Raw genomic sequence first — 16405 nt, forward strand, 5'->3', positions numbered from 1 at the left:
ATACATTATTATTATAATATAAAGAAGTGAAACTCCAGCTGCTGGAGCAGTATTGAATTTTCATTAAAAACAATAAGTTGGTCCTTTATTTAAGGCAAGTGACCGATTGCCCAAACAGTACAAAACAGCACAATACAGCACAATGCAAACCAACATAAACACAAAATAAGAATAAAGCTGGGGTCACCGCCTTGGAACGGTCAATGCAAAGTCTAATTTTAATTAGATAGTTACGGTCCTCTTTTTCTGGGTTGATTTAAAGGTTTAAAATGTTACTATGAAAATGATGTATTTATACATTACTGTGACAGCTTTGTGAATGGTGGCATAACATTGACTACCTATATGTTAGGGAACTATGTGTGATCAATTCAAACCCAGTTGTCCTGTTTCCTAGGAGAAATTTCTAAGACTTTGAAGATCAGACATTAACCTATAAAATTGATTGTTGTGCCATGTATAAAATAAACTAGATGGTAAACTGTTTCTTTGTTTGAGTTTGTTAAATGCAACTTATTATTATTTGTAAATGCTTTAAGAAGTTTTCAGCATAAAGAATAAATTTCCCAATTCGGATTAAAACTACGCTAATTTTCCAAATTTGACCGGTATCGGTATTTGGTACCATTCCCAAAGTGGTAAGGAAAAACGCTGTGATTTCATGTAAATAGCGGACTTCCTTATTTGTCTACGGCAAACTTTGCTATCTTTCAGTGTTTTTTTAATTGCAATTTCGGGGCCGATATTCGGCCCAATTCCCTTAAAAAAAGAGTATATATGTTCCCACAATTTTGTATAAAAAATCCCCTCCTTAACACGGTGCCTATACCACGTGACTTTTTCAGATCTGTGTTGGGAGAATAAAGCACGACCCAGTTAACATTTCTAAGGATCTCTTTTTAAATATTTCGCCAGTTTAAATGGGATAAAGTGGAGAGCCCGCTGTTTCGTAAGAGTTTTCCATAGGTATAATGATCTTTAAAAACAAAAATGTATTTTTTCTGTAAAGTGCAACCGCGCGTTTGTACGGTTAGAAAAATGTCGAATCTTCATATAACAAACGCGCGGTTGCACTTTACTAACAAAATACTTATTTGTTTAAAAAGATCATGATGCCTATAGGTAACTCTCACGAATGAGCGGGCTATCCACTTAATTTCATTAAAAATGATGAAATATTTAAAAAGACATCATTAAAAATGTTAACTGGGTCGCACTTTATTCTCCCAACACAGATCTTAACAATATAAAGAAGTGAAACTCCAGCTGCTGGAGCAGTATTGGATTTTATTAAAAACAATTAGTTGGTCCTTTTTTAAAGGCAAGTGACCGATTGCCAAAACAGAACAAAACAGCACAATACAGCACAATACAAACCAACATAAACACAAAATATGAATAAAACTGGGGTCACCGCCTTGGAACGGTCAATGCAAAGCATTGGGGGTTTAAACCGGTTATATAGCGCGCCTCACACTTGGCCCAGCAATATTCATAATACATTCAAGTGTAAATAAAATTTAACGCCATAGCATAGTAACTCAAATCAAACAATAATAAAAGGGAATTAAAATGCATTCAATTTAATTACAATTTAATTACTCAATGGTATTGAAGACACCAGAGCAACAGAGTTACAACTTTTTGACGAACGATAAAATGAAACTACAAACAAGTGTCAACTACATTCCTTCTTTATAGAAAAAGATTTAAGAATAAAGCGTCATTAAGTTAATATTTCAGATAATTCTCGCGCAAATACAGGAAGAAGCAGTAATAATGGGTGTAAAAATTCCATATTACATTGCTTGGTTGTTAATGTGACTGCTAAAAATTAAATTAATAATAATTAAAAAAAAAAAGAAACGCCTATCAGAGAGAAAATATAAATAAAATTGAACGTTATAAACCCAATGACCTATGCATGTAGCTTACAACTGAAAAGTTGATCGTATGACGTCAAAAAATCCATGTACCCAGGAACAGAGAATGAGTTATGACGTAATTGACAAGCGAACACACAAACGTGAACACAATCCAGGGGTAGTACTGTAAAGTAATAATAAATCTATTAATGGGGGGCTACTGCAAAATTGTACTACTAATAAAACAAGTTTAGTTGATTAAATATTAAGCATCAAATATATCAAATTAGTAATTACATTAAAGCGACATTTTTGGAATCAAACAGTATATAGGTGTTTTTACAACTGACGACAGAAAAGATTTGATGTACGATGTGAGTCCAAATGTAGTTTTCATGCAGATTTGTGCATACGACACAAAGACACAATTTTGTTCAACAGTGAAAAATGCCTATAATATCACTAATGATTCCAAATTTTAAGCGAAGAAAGATATTGTGAATCGGAAACCATCAAACGCGTGGTTTTAAGTACATAAGCATCGTATCCTTTTAGATAAAAACAAGTTAATTAAATTGAAAAGTTTAATAAGAACATTTGGTTTAACATATTTTAAGTTGCGGAGTTTTCATGTAGATTTGTGCATACGACACAAAGACACAATTTTGTTCAACAGTGAAAAATTCCTATAATATCACTAATGATTCCAAATTTTAAGAGAAGAAAGATATAATGAATCGAAAACCATCAAGCACGTGTTTTTAAGCACATAAGCATCGTATCCTTTTGATAAAAACAAGTTAATTAAATTGAAAAGTGTAATAAGAACATTTGGTTTAACAAATTTTAATTTGCGGACACGCTTCAAAACATCTCCATAAAATGATGGATGGGAGATTCCATTATTTAAATGCCATTTAAAGAAACATTATATTTTGAAATTAAATCACCATACTTAGAGTAAAATTAAGCCAATTTACTTCTTAGGTTAACATACAAAAAGCCTTGTTTTAGCATTTTTTTGTGTTAATATTAGATTACGATCATTAAAATCAAGTCACGCTGTATAGGCACCATGTAAAGTAAAAAAAATAATTTTTTTTATATTAACAACTGTCTTATAAGTATATCTCTTTTTTTCATATACAGCTAACACAGTTTATTATGCTCCCCCAAATTGTTTTTGGAGAGAGCATATAGTCGCCGCTTCGTCTGTCCGTGCGTGTGTCCGTGATTCCGTGTGTCTGTCCGTCCGTGCACAATTTTTGTCCGGGCTATTTCTCACCAACTAATGACCGGGATTCAATGAAACTTTATGGGAAGCTTCACTACCAAGAGGAGATGTGCATATTATCAGCCGGTTCTGGTCGGATTATTTTTCACAGAGTTATGGCCCTTTGAAATTTTCCATTAACTGTACATATAGTGCAATTCATGTCCGGGCTATATCTCAGCAACTAATGACCGGAATTCAATGAAACTTTATGGGAAGCTTCACTACCAAGAGGAGATTTGCATATTATCAGCCAGTTCTGGTCGGATGCTTTTTCACAGCGTTATGGCCCTTTGAAATTTTCCATTGTACATATAGTGCAATTCTTGTCCGAGCTATTTTTTTGCAACTTATCACGGGAATTAAATGAAACTTTATGGGAAGGTTCACTACCAATAGGAGATGTGCATATTATCAGCCGGTTGTGGTCAGATGATTTTTAACAGAGTTATGGCCCTTTGAAATTTTCTATAAACTGTTCATATAGTGCAATTCTTGTCTGGGCTATTTCTCCCCAACTACTGACTGGAATTCAATGAAGCTTTATGGGAAGCTTAACTACCTTGAGGAGATGCGCATGTTATTTGTGGGTTGTGGTAAGATGATTTATTTAGAGAGTTATGGCCCTTTGAAATTTTTAAGTTGCTAAACCATCCATCGTATTATTTTGTCCAAAGTTATGCCCCTCAAGACGTTTCCTTTTATCTGAATATATAGTGCAATATTGTGACACAAAAAAACTTTTATTGATAAAAATGCTCAAATTTGCCATTTTATCGATTATCCCAATAAGACTCGAATTGGTTTGGAAAACTGAGACAGTTCATGACGGCTGAACTGTCTGAAAGTAATGTTGAAAAAATCATTGACATATATTTCAGAAAAAGGACAGAGACATTCAGCTGTGAATATTACATTCATACATACATGTGTATTCATATTATAAATATCATTATATATAAAAGAGTAAATTTTTAATTTTTCCTTTTCCTAAAAAACGACGCATCTTTCGCCTTTGGACGTGCCCCGCCACCATTCCCCTATTGGTGAAAAAAACACTGTCTTTGGTCACGTGGTTTTCATTGTACACGTCAGCATTGGGTGTTCTAATCTATATAAATACACTGTTCTATAGTAGAGGCAGTTCTCAAGCTAGGCCTAAATTGAAGGCCACCCCGCCCTACCCTCCCGAACCTCCGCCCTGCCCTTTCTAGGGCCCCCGTACCCTTTAAAAATATTTTTTTTTACATATGATAATTAATAAATCTCTTTTTACAATACATTGTAATTAATCTATTCCGCATTGTAGACAATATATTTGAATTGTTTAATAATAATGGGAATACTATATTCTAAGTTAGAATTTCTAGCAATTATGAATAACATATAAATTAACATGCAAGAGGAAGCATTTCAGAAATGCCCGCGTGCTCGAAAAGTGCCCTTTTGACAAAAAACTGCGCGTCCAAAGTGCCCTTATGACAACCCCCCCCCCCCTCCTGCCCTTTTCAAATCCTAGCTGGAGCACTGAGAGGTAAGTAGGAGATTCACTTACAAGGCCGGAAATAACGGTCACACGATTTGTTATTGTCATAGGGCCAATAGGCCAATACATTAGACTTATACTTTAGAATATTTTACGAATAGTGGAACACGTTGTTTTGAAATTAAATTAATAGAAATAAATCGTTATGAACATTGAAAAGGACTTGTGTATGTTTATTGAGTTTTAAAGTTCTCGTCACATAGGGTCGGGTTGAGTTTATTATATTCAGGTCTAGATGTAGCTTAAACAGGGTCACCATCGATTAAATATGCGAACTACACTAGAACCAACTCCTATTATCTCGTAACGGAGGGGATTGATCAGTGATAAACGCATTGTCGTGTTTTTTTAATGTCACAAAGTGATACCAAATCGCAATAATGCGAAAATCACCGTATCATTAGGTATTGACCACGAATCAACTCGTCTAAAACAAGTCTGAGTGTGAGAGACAGATCACGTTAAGCTACGAGAGAACAATCTTATGATGGGTTGAACAATAGTGGGTGCAAAGCAAAAGCTTGATTTTCAATACCCATTTGGCAATTTGAATGATCATTCCTAAAAAAAAGCCTAATGGCATACACAATTTTTTACTGTTACATTTTAGACATTTGTACGAATATCAAATATCTTGTTTATGTCGAAAGTAATTTGATAGTTCTTTATGTTAAAAGTGATAAAAATTACTCAGAGGTTGCCAATAGAATCACAATAGTTTCAAGTGTTAACCATTACATGTAACATTTATACTTGCCCATGTTGCCTATTGATGCGGATTATAAGTGTACACAAATCGAAAAAAGCGGATTGAACCTTGTTTAAAGTTCCTCCAATCGTTATGGTCAGCTGTCTATGTTGTCACCAGGATTGAAAACAGATTTTGAATAAAAACCAGGCTTTTCATATTTGGTATGATATATTTTATAGCGGTCCTCTGAAAAGATTGTTCAAATTATGCCTCTGATGTTATATTCGACTGCCCACTGTAATCACATGATTTATAAAAGCTTAAATATCAAGACTATTGTCAACAGCATTAAGACCGACGGGTTTCGTGTTTGCTGCACAACCGTATAGTGGTCTGTTAAAAGTAGTGTCCCCATGTTTCCCTGGGGTCGAATAAGAGCCCCGGATATACAACGCTTATAAAGACCTTAATCGTAAAATAACATTACATATCTTTTCTAAAACGAAAATGCCATTATGTGAAGGATATAAAGAATAACATTCTTCATTACCGTAACACAATTTGTTAGTTTCCACTCCTCCGGCCGAACATATTTGAGCACTGTCGACCATAAACGGTCTGTGGACACCCGGGTTGAGATTGTGATCATTTTTTATTTTGCAAATCAGTATGGCCTTAGCTACGGCAGGAACGGTAACCCATGACAGTCTGTGTGGATAACTCCTGTAAAATTTGTCTGCTCTAACCACTGCAGCTGCCTGTTCTGATTGGTACTCTACATAGCGTGTTTTTAACAGCTTGTAACACCGTTGGCCAGTCTAGATCATTCAAATCTGTACATATTGGCTGCTTTCAGGGAAAACGGGGCTTAATGCATGTCAAATACGATTAGCCTGTGCACACTGATTAGCTGTATCAATGATTTGAAAAAAAACCCACATCTCAACCTGTGCTTTAAGACACACTCTTTATAAATGTTAATGGGTTGTGGTCATTTCAAACTTGCGATATAAAAAGCTATAACATAATTTTGAAAACTGAGTTGCGTCTAAGATTATACAACAGCGAACAAATTCAGTGCCTTCAGTGCTTTGATTAGTGTGAGCGTGAGCTCACGCTAAAGTAGAGAGGCAGTTTTGAAAATCAGTATGCTTGAAGTACGCTAGGGACGACAACTGCAGCTAGTTAAGATAACCACTGCCTGTTTACACTGTAGCAGAGAGCATTTATAAGGTTTAAGAGCTTGTTCAACGATATAGGCCAGTCTAGTGTTGAAACAGCTTTTGCGATGACATTTGCCAGTTTATCATTGAAATCTGTACATTTTGGCTGCTTTCATGGAAAACGAGGCTTAATGCTGCATTAAAAGTCTGTCATGTTGGCAAAATTGTTGCTCAATAATTTAAAGAAAATAGATATAGTATTAGATACACACATGTACATGATTATAGGCTTGTCATTTTTAGCAAGGAAACAAAATTCTAAAGATGGTTGCCAGTGCAGTAACCAATTGTGAACAAAGAGACATATTGTTGTTATTTTGTCTAAGTTATCTGTATAACATGCACACACATCTAGACCTGTGCTTTATGACACACTCTTTATAAATTTGAATGGGTTGTGTTCATTTTAAACTTGCGATATAAAAAGCTATAACATAATTTTGAAAACTGAAGTGCGTCTAAGATTATGCAATAGCGAACACTTCAGTGCCTTCAGCGCTTTGATAAAAGTATTCGATCATATCCTCTAAATTAACTTTTATATATAAAAAAGAATTATGAAAATAGATTTGGATGATTTCTGCTGTTGATCTTTCGACATAAAATCGGAATAACACGTGTGTCGTATTAACAAAGTTAATAGTTTTGGCGATTTTTGAGAACACAAAGAACATATATGTTTAACCTTATCAAATATAACAATTACGAAGTTGTCTTATGAACTTCTGATCTCTCTAACAGTCTGTCTTACTCTGTAAGTGTTTTGACAGGAATTTATGTCATCAGATCTCTTCAAAATCAAAAAACAGTGTTATAAACATCGTTGATTTCATGATACATTAATCCGGTCTCCGTCGGAAGAGGAATTGCAACATTTGGATGATAATGATGAATATGCGGCTGGTGATGATGATGATGATGAGAATGATGATGATGATGATGATGATGATGATGATGATGATGATGATGATGATGATGATGATGATGATGATGATGATGATGATGATGATGATGATGATGATGATGATGATGATTTAAAATACCCACTTATATGCTGATACCTAATTGGCAGAGCCCGTAAGAAATTCCTCCAAATTCGCAAATAAACGAATCCTAAACGCAGTAAGTTTAAGATATAGTTTCATTTGTAAAGTAACTTAATGAAACTTTACAAATACAAAGATATGTGAACAAGATCCGTTAAATGAACTCATTTTAATAAAATAATGTGTAACTAATTATATTTATATTATATAAAATATTAGTAGTTTTACTTATTAATTTATTTATTGTTTGTTACTATTATTTCAGAGGCTACCAGTCCCATGATCTTATCATCCCAACCAAGGCCACTCACCCTGGAGCTGCTCGTGTCTGTGGATCTACACAAGACTGGAGATGATAAGGAGGAACCTCTCCTCAGTGGACTGGACTTCCTGCCGGACGGGAGACTGGTAGCCGTGGATAACTATAACTGGAAATGTATCATACTGAATGAGCGACTACAGAGACTTGGAACACCGTACAAGTTCAAGGATCACCCAAATGGCGTAGTTTGTGTGTCTCATGATACACTGTGTGTAACGGGTGGTGGTGAAAAAGTAGTATGTCTCCTGTCTGTGAGTACAGACAATACCATCACACTGACCCGGGAGATCAAAACATCATCTCAGTTCGACTCTATATGCTGCATGTCTCCATCTAATATGGTCGTTAGTACGTACGATGATCCCCGTCCTGCTAGAATGATATCAGTGGACGGGGTAGAGTCAGACTTTGATCACTTCCTGACGTTTCCTAAGAAAAAGTACAAAGTAGGTGAGATTAAATGCACGTATGTCCAGTCTAAGAACACGTTAGTACTGACTGACCAACTCGCTCACACAGTGTACATGTACGACAACGTGAATGGCACATCTAGAGCAGTCACTAATGATAGCATACAGAATCCATTAGGAGCCTGTGTGGGGCCAGATGACACGGTACTGGTGTGTAGTGGGAATAAGGACTCCATCGTGCACCTGACCATCCACGGTAAAATACTCGGTACATACCCATTGGAAATGAAGACAACGTACAGCATATGTGTGTCTAAGGATGGCACAAGGCTGGCAGTGTCAAACTGCCGTAACGGCTTCAAGAAACTTCATTTGTATAAGTTATCAATGGCAATAAGTTAGCTGACTAGAAAGATGTAAATGTTATTCATGTCATCAGGCTTTCTACACAATTATTAAATATTGACTTTCGTGTATTGGTTTTGTTAAATCAATTCGGTATACTGTTCCGATTAATTAAAATTGAGTAGTGTTGTTACAAGGTTTTATCGTTGAAGAATTTTATAAGATTGCAAACTACCTATGTATTTTGCATTTGATATAATGATAAATGTGTGTTTATACTTAACTTCAATGTTATAATGTTATATAGAATATTTGAATGTATTTAGATATTTTGTGAATGGTATACTATTCAAATTTGCATTGCATACAACTTGCCCGCTGTGTAAGGTAGTTAGGCGCGTTAAATATTTATACATGGATGTCAATTTTTGAAAACATCTCTTTACAAACGATGACAATGTTTTGTAAATGCCATGGAAGAAATTATTCGTTCATTTAAAATAATGCTTGTTTTTGTTCAGCCTAAATAAGCCACAAGTTTTATAATCATCACCAGAAGTTGAATAGAACTAGCATGTCACCTCTGCCTTTTAGAAGCCTTGTATCGTCCTACCCCATCCTAATTAAAAGGGGATGGTATATAAAGCCGTTAATTTCAGTTTTTATTGTTTGTTTTCAAATAGATAAGCAAAACGATAATATCAAATTAATTCTGAAATAGTTTCTTAGTCTTAGATTTGTTATAATGCTTTTTTTAAATAAACCAATACTTGCACTTTTTAACAATTTCATATATTCAGAATTGCTGGGGCCGAGAAAACACACGCTTTTATGTAAAACCTTATGATACATAACACTCTGATCAGACATCCCCATATCAAAGTGCGGAGAATGATAAAACAGATAATTCGTGTAAGGTAGTAAACCCATCATATTCCATGTTTAGAACATTTGTTGAGAAATCATATAATTGTATAATGTTCTTGAATCAATGATACATTTAAATAAAGTTTGAATGTTGCGGGGTTCTTACCCGGGACCATTTGTGTTAACATCGAACGCTCTACCACAAAGGCCTGCCCTTTATATCGTGTTTAAGAACCACTATCTTGTTTTAGTTCTGCCGAATTCTGATAGCTATATGCAAATACGTAAGATTTTTTCATAGGTCTTCAACAATTTGAGTTGCATGTAGTTTATTTACATTTTAAAATTATTTGTTACGGCGCTGATAAAGCATATTCATCTTGTATACATTAAGGAAAGTATTCCGATTGCAAACAGAAAAGATACGAGTGTTGACGACTTTTGCAATAACCCGAACATTAACGAACTTATGATAGGTCGAATACCTGAAATCGGGAAAATCACATGTACACATTTACCTTGTATGTCTATTAAGATATTGATAACTGCGTTTTCATACGACATTAATGATTTCACCTTTAACAACTTCATCAATGTATCGCATGAAATCATATTTCCGTTGCCATGATGCGTATATATATATATATATTAATAACCATAACGAAACACTTTACTTACATGGTTTTGTCATTCGTCCTGTCTATTCTGGAAATGTTACATTGTTCATTTTTTTCCGGACAAATTCGTGAATAAACGTTATGATAAAAACTAAAGTTCATGTAATTGTTATAGCACATGAGCAAAGATTTTTTTTAACCAGTTTATTTACTGCAATATGTTAATAACTAGAATGTTTGTCTCATATTAGTTGAAGTGCCGATAAAATTTCTTATGGTGTACGGTATTGAAAAATACTGTTTCTGAGAACTAGCCTGGTTTACTGGTAGGAGTTAACTAGTGACAGTAATATATGAAGGACCGAAATGTGGCTCAATCGATCATAGTGTTTAGCTTTCAGTATCATTTGTGTTGTTTTTAAGTGAACGCTCATGTTAATTATTACATCGAATGGGTCATCTCAATACAGCATCATTAATTGGTGTTTTAGTTCAAGGCTTAAACAGAAAACCTTTTAACAATAGGTGTTATTTTAGAATTTATGAAATTTGATAATAAACATTCATGTATATCATGTTCAAATGACCAAATGAAACTGATTTACAATTTGAATTGAGATGGTTTATTTTCTGTTTGATTTATTTTTCCTTTCAGATGATGTACATTTGAGTGATTCTATGTTTTAACAAGGGCTGTTTGTAAAACATGCATGCCCCCCATATGGGCTGTCCGTTGTACTGGCAGCCATTGTGTGAATACGACTTTTGTCACTGTGACCTTGACCTTTGACCTAGTGACCTGAAAATCAATAGGGGTCATCTGCCAGACATGATCAATGTACCTATGAAGTGTCATGATCCTAGGCAAGAGCGTTCTTGAGTTATCATCCAAAAATCATTTTACTATTTCGGGTCACCGTGACCTTGACCTTTGACTTTGTGACCTCAAATTCAATAGGGGTCATCTGCGAGTCATGATCAATCTACCTATGAAGTTTCATGATCCTAGGCATATGCGTTCTTAAATTATCATCGGAAAATCATTTTACTATTTCGGGTCAACGTGACCTTGACCTTAGACCTAGTGACCCCAAAATCAATAGGGGTCATCTGCGAGTCACGATCAATCTACCCATGAAGTTTCATGATCCTAGGCGTATGCGTTCTTGAGTTATCATCCGGAAACCATTTTACTATTTCGGGTCACCGTGACCTTGACCTTTGACCTAGTGACCTCAAAATCAATAGGGGTCATCTGCGAGTCATGATCATTCTACCCATGAAGTTTCATGATCCTAGGCGTATGCGTTCTTGAGTTATCATCCGGAAACCATTTTACTATTTCGGGTCACCGTGACCTTGACCTTTGACCTAGTGACCTCAAAATCAATAGGGGTCATCTGCAAGTCATGATCAATGTACCTATGAAATTTCATTATCCTGGGCTCAAGCGTTCTTGAGTTATCGTCTGACAACCACCTGGTGGACGGACGGACCGACCGACCGACCGACATGAGCAAAGCAATATACCCCCTCTTCTTCGAAGGGGGGCATAATAAATAATTCTAAAACATTAATGCAGCATACTGCTAAATTATTGTTAACATTATTATATTATGTTGGTTATCTGGTTTATCGAGTGGAAAAAATGTAATATATATAAAATAAAGCTTATTAATTATTTATCATATGTATTAACATACTTCTAAAAGTAATAAAAATATAGTCAATGCCATTATTCATTAATGTAGCAAGGTTCCTTACATGATTGTCCTTATTAATTAAGTCGGAATTACTGGCGGTTTTCACACCGCGATAAAGTGGCAAAAACTTTTTTGGGGCCAGTAGTATATCAAGTGAAACCCCTGTTAAGTCATGTTTATTATAAAGTATTTTCCTAAAAAGCTTTTTAGATAATACAATAATTGCTACATGGCATGCCAAACAGCGCACTGAAGTGGTTAGGCATAAATTATTTCCAATTACACCACAGGCGGTCCCTTACCAACTTCAATATACAATGTAAGAACACCATGACCTCGATCCATTAACTACAACTTTTATCTCGTCTATGTTTTTTCTCTTTGATTTCAAGTCTTTATAAACACGCAAAACTGCCATCTAAAAGTGACATTAAGTAACATTATTCCAAAATACAATTTTAATGATTCATCTTCATAATTTTTAATAAAACAATACCTGCATCGAAACCGCATGCTAAAGTATACAAAAAATACGTGATATCCGTCCGTCATGGAACGTTTCAAGGTGTACAAATTAAATAGATGCTCTTATTCTGTTCTTCAAAATACAGACCAAAGCATAGTTTTCAGTACATAAATTCTGGACACACATATTCTGCGATTGTCTCACTTCCCTCGACAAATGGTGGTAATCAGCGATTTTTAACAAGTTATTGAAGGTCAGTTACTGGTTTTCAGTTTGGTTGAAGATGGTCATATATGTTGCATTGAAGACATTTATCCAACCTATTGGGGTATTGAGGAAGTTTTCTTTGGTTGTTATGCCGTCGATCCTCAATCAATCAGACTATGGCCTGACATTGACATATTTAATTGGACCAATTGTCAGCGACTAATCAGCGACTGGTCGGTAAAAAGCTGCAACAACAGCGAATCATCTTGTTTATGTCCAACAATAGCTATTAACATAGAACTGACATCCTTTTACATTTAGCATTGATTTTGACATAAACAAAGGAGTATAAGCAGGCTCGAATATATGAATAGCACGGGCAGAAGATTGTTGGCAGCATTGAATAGTTGCAAGCAGAATGACCCTACTTTTTCATAAAATGATTGTTATGGTAGCAAATCTACTCTTGACCATCCGGGAAAATTCCACTATCGCCATTTCCTTCTAATCCAAACATCGTCTGAGTTTAGTTGGTGGTCACTTAAGCGGTCAGGTGGGGTTTCCTTCGGGTACTCCGGCTTCGCCCCACAACACAGTTAAACACCACAATTGAAGATCTTTTAGAAACAACTAATGGGCTAGAAATTGAAGCTATAATTAACCATTCGTCCCAACTTTCGTGAGTCTAGAAAGTTCAGTAGGTAGGAGAGCTGAACTCTGGGTCCACCCATAATGCAGCCTTAATGATCTCGTAAACTTCGAAATGCACACGCATACCAACTATCAACAGTCATGCAGTGTATTGTGTTAAACATCGTGCCTCGTCCTTAAGAGATACAAACATCAAAATAATGAAATCATGAAACTTTGGAATGAGGAAAATTCAGCTAGTTTTACATTTAAGGCAAGTGATCAATACTTGAATTTAAATGACAAGTCGGACGGGGTATTTTATTCAACAGTAAATTATTTGTTCAAAGCATCGAACGAATCCAAAACTTATTTCGGATTGTGTGTTTGTCATGTAAAGTTCCATAGGAATAAAATAACTAGGTGCGACAGAACAAAGACCTATAAAATACATTCTATATTCTGTATTTGGACAGAATTACGTTTTTTGTCTTTTGGGTCCAACTGGTTATCATTCTCTATGTGCTCAAGTGAGATTAACAGCTGTAGGGGGGTGGGGAAAAAGTTGAGATATTGTGAATGACACATAAACAAACAATAATTTGCATTATTTTCCGGAATTTAATAAATCAAATTGTTATTCAGCACATCAGGAAATAAAATTAAGTATAAACAAGAGGGCCATCAGGCCCTAAGGAGCTCACCTGAAAGCCAAAGGAACTAGACTATTCTGAAAAAAATGCAAGCTGATTCATGAAGATTATTTTGGACCAAAAAAGTGACTTTTAACATGTTTTTTTATATTTTACCTTGTGACCTAGTTTTTGAGCTCATATGACCCAGCTTCAATATCTGGCAAAATTTCATTGGGACAAATGTTCTGACCAAGTTTCATGAAGATTGGCCAATAAATGTGGCTAATATAGTGTCAACAAGTTTTCACTAAAGCCATATAAGGACAACTGCTCCCCCCCTGGCGGTCATGTTTTTCAACAAACCATAACCATTTTCAAAATCACTCAAGCTATTGTTAGAAGAAATGTTCCGAGCAAGTTTCATTAAGATTGGATAATAAATGTGACTTCTAGAGTGTTAACAAGGTTTTGTAGTAAATAGCCATTTAAGGAAAAATGCCACGCCCCCTTGCGGCCATGTTTTTTAACTGATCTCAACCATTTTTTAACTTAGCCCAGATATTATTAGTTCAAATATTCTGACCAAGTTTCATGAGCATTGGACCACAAATGTGACTTCTAGAGTGTTAACAAGGTTTTACCATACAGTAAAGCCATATAAGGAAAACTGCCCCGCCCCATGGCGGCCATGTTTTTCATTTAACTGGAACCATTTTCGAACTCATCGAAGATATTATTGGGACACATGTCTTGACCAAGTTTCATGCAGATTGGACTAAAAATGTGACTTCTAGAGTGTTAACAAGGTTTTACTATAGCCATATAAGGAAAACTGCCATGCCCCCTGGCGGCCATGTTTTTCAACCAACCGGAACCATTTTCCAACTCGTCCAAGATATTATTGGCAGACATGTTCTGACAAAGTTTCATGAAGATTTGACTAAAAATGTGACTTCTAGAGTGTTAACAAGGTTTTACTAAAGCCATATAAGGAAATTGCCATGCCCCCTGGCGGCCATGTTTTTCAACCAACCGAAACCATTTTCGAACTCGTCCAAGATATTATTAGGACACATGTTCTGACAAAGTTTCATGAAGATCGGACAATAAATGTGACTTCTAGAGTGTTAACAAGGTTTTACTATAGCCATATAAGCAAAACTGCCACGCCCCCTGGCGGCCATGTTTTTCAATCAACCGAAACCATTTTCGAACTCGTCCAAGATATTATTGGGACACATGTTCGGAGTAAGTTTCATGAAGATTGGACAATAAATGTGGCCTCTAGAGTGTTAACAAGGTAAATGTTGACGACGCACGACGGACAAAAGGCGATCACAATAGCTCACCATGAGCACGTTGTTCTCTGGTGAGCTAAAAAGAATGAAAACTAATTGAAAAATCTCAATAAATAACTACATAGATGCATATAAATAAATCAATACTATCACAGGAAAGTGCACACACAATATAAACAATGATTGCTAAACTTTTTATTTATAACAAAAAATATACCTGTCTTTCATTCAGTTTTTAATTGTTAACAAGACTATTGCCAAGCAATAAAAGTCCCCTACCTCTCCATATTGTCATCTGTCAATGCTTCAAGTTTCATGAAAAAATATGAAGTACTTTTAAAGTTATCGCAGGATCCACCATTTTCAGCGATCTTTCTAATCTATTTGTTGCCATAGCAACCAGAATTCTTGACGTAGGATAAAAATGCAATGACGTGCATAATCTCCATATTGCCATCTTGAAAAAAAATTGAAGAACTTTTTAAGTTATCGCATAATAATAATTATTATTATGGTATAAGAGTTATTGACAGACACACAAAGCGCAAACCATAAGTCCCCTCCGGTTTCACCAGTAGCGGACTTACAAACATTTCAGGCAAAATATTTATACTTTTTATAAGTGTGATTTTTTTGGTCATTTATCAACCAATTCTTTTTCTATGATCATGAATGAGTAGAAATCGATAATAAAGAAAAACAAACAAATGTTATTGTGAAAAATTGATGTTCCACCATTTTAAAGGGGGTTAACTTTAGATTTTCACCGGAATAATAACATCATGGCGTTAAAAACGATGTAATTTCACAGTCACATAGTAAAATGTTTAGACAGCTTTCACAGTTACTTTTCACTGTTTGGAAAAGTGATTGATAATTTTTAAATCACAGACATTCTCTACAAACCACAGGCAAGTATTAAATAAACACTCGATAGGTACGATGGGTCAATTAAATTAATAATAAAATAATTTACAAGTAGATCTTTTGATTGATTATTACAGTTCAAGACAAAGTATAACCTGACTTCCCTAAAATAACACATACCCTTATAAAGTACAAAGAGAGGAAAATAAACTTCTCTTTAACAGCTGGGTGAAATAATGTATTGCTGAAAAGACAAATCAAGCAAGTTGACACACACACCAGTAGAATCTATGTCTTTTTTGTTAACTTGGCAATTTTTTTAAAGCAAGAATATACGATTTTTATATGTGTTAAATTTTATATATTGATAAAAATATGTTACAATAACACAAAA

General features: G+C 35.0%; 2 protein-coding genes and 1 long non-coding RNA gene across 4 annotated transcripts in view; 1 reads left to right on the forward strand and 2 right to left on the reverse strand.

Annotated features, from left to right (window-relative positions):
* LOC127833247 (uncharacterized) overlaps window positions 1–16344 on the reverse strand; it is a 109143-nt gene extending 92799 nt beyond the window's left edge. Inside the window, exon 1 of the long non-coding RNA XR_008027274.1 lies at window positions 16167–16344. This is a non-coding gene — a long non-coding RNA (uncharacterized LOC127833247). The remainder of the gene's footprint in view (window positions 1–16166) is intronic.
* The window catches only part of LOC127833219 (uncharacterized), a 1273891-nt gene that overhangs the window by 989574 nt on the left and 267912 nt on the right, over window positions 1–16405 (reverse strand). The gene's annotated exons all lie outside the window — the stretch shown is intronic.
* The window catches only part of LOC127833222 (uncharacterized), a 491760-nt gene that overhangs the window by 262551 nt on the left and 212804 nt on the right, over window positions 1–16405 (forward strand). The gene's annotated exons all lie outside the window — the stretch shown is intronic.

The sequence above is a fragment of the Dreissena polymorpha genome, chromosome 6 (assembly GCF_020536995.1).
Source record: "Dreissena polymorpha isolate Duluth1 chromosome 6, UMN_Dpol_1.0, whole genome shotgun sequence".
NCBI classification, from domain to species: domain Eukaryota; kingdom Metazoa; phylum Mollusca; class Bivalvia; order Myida; family Dreissenidae; genus Dreissena; species Dreissena polymorpha.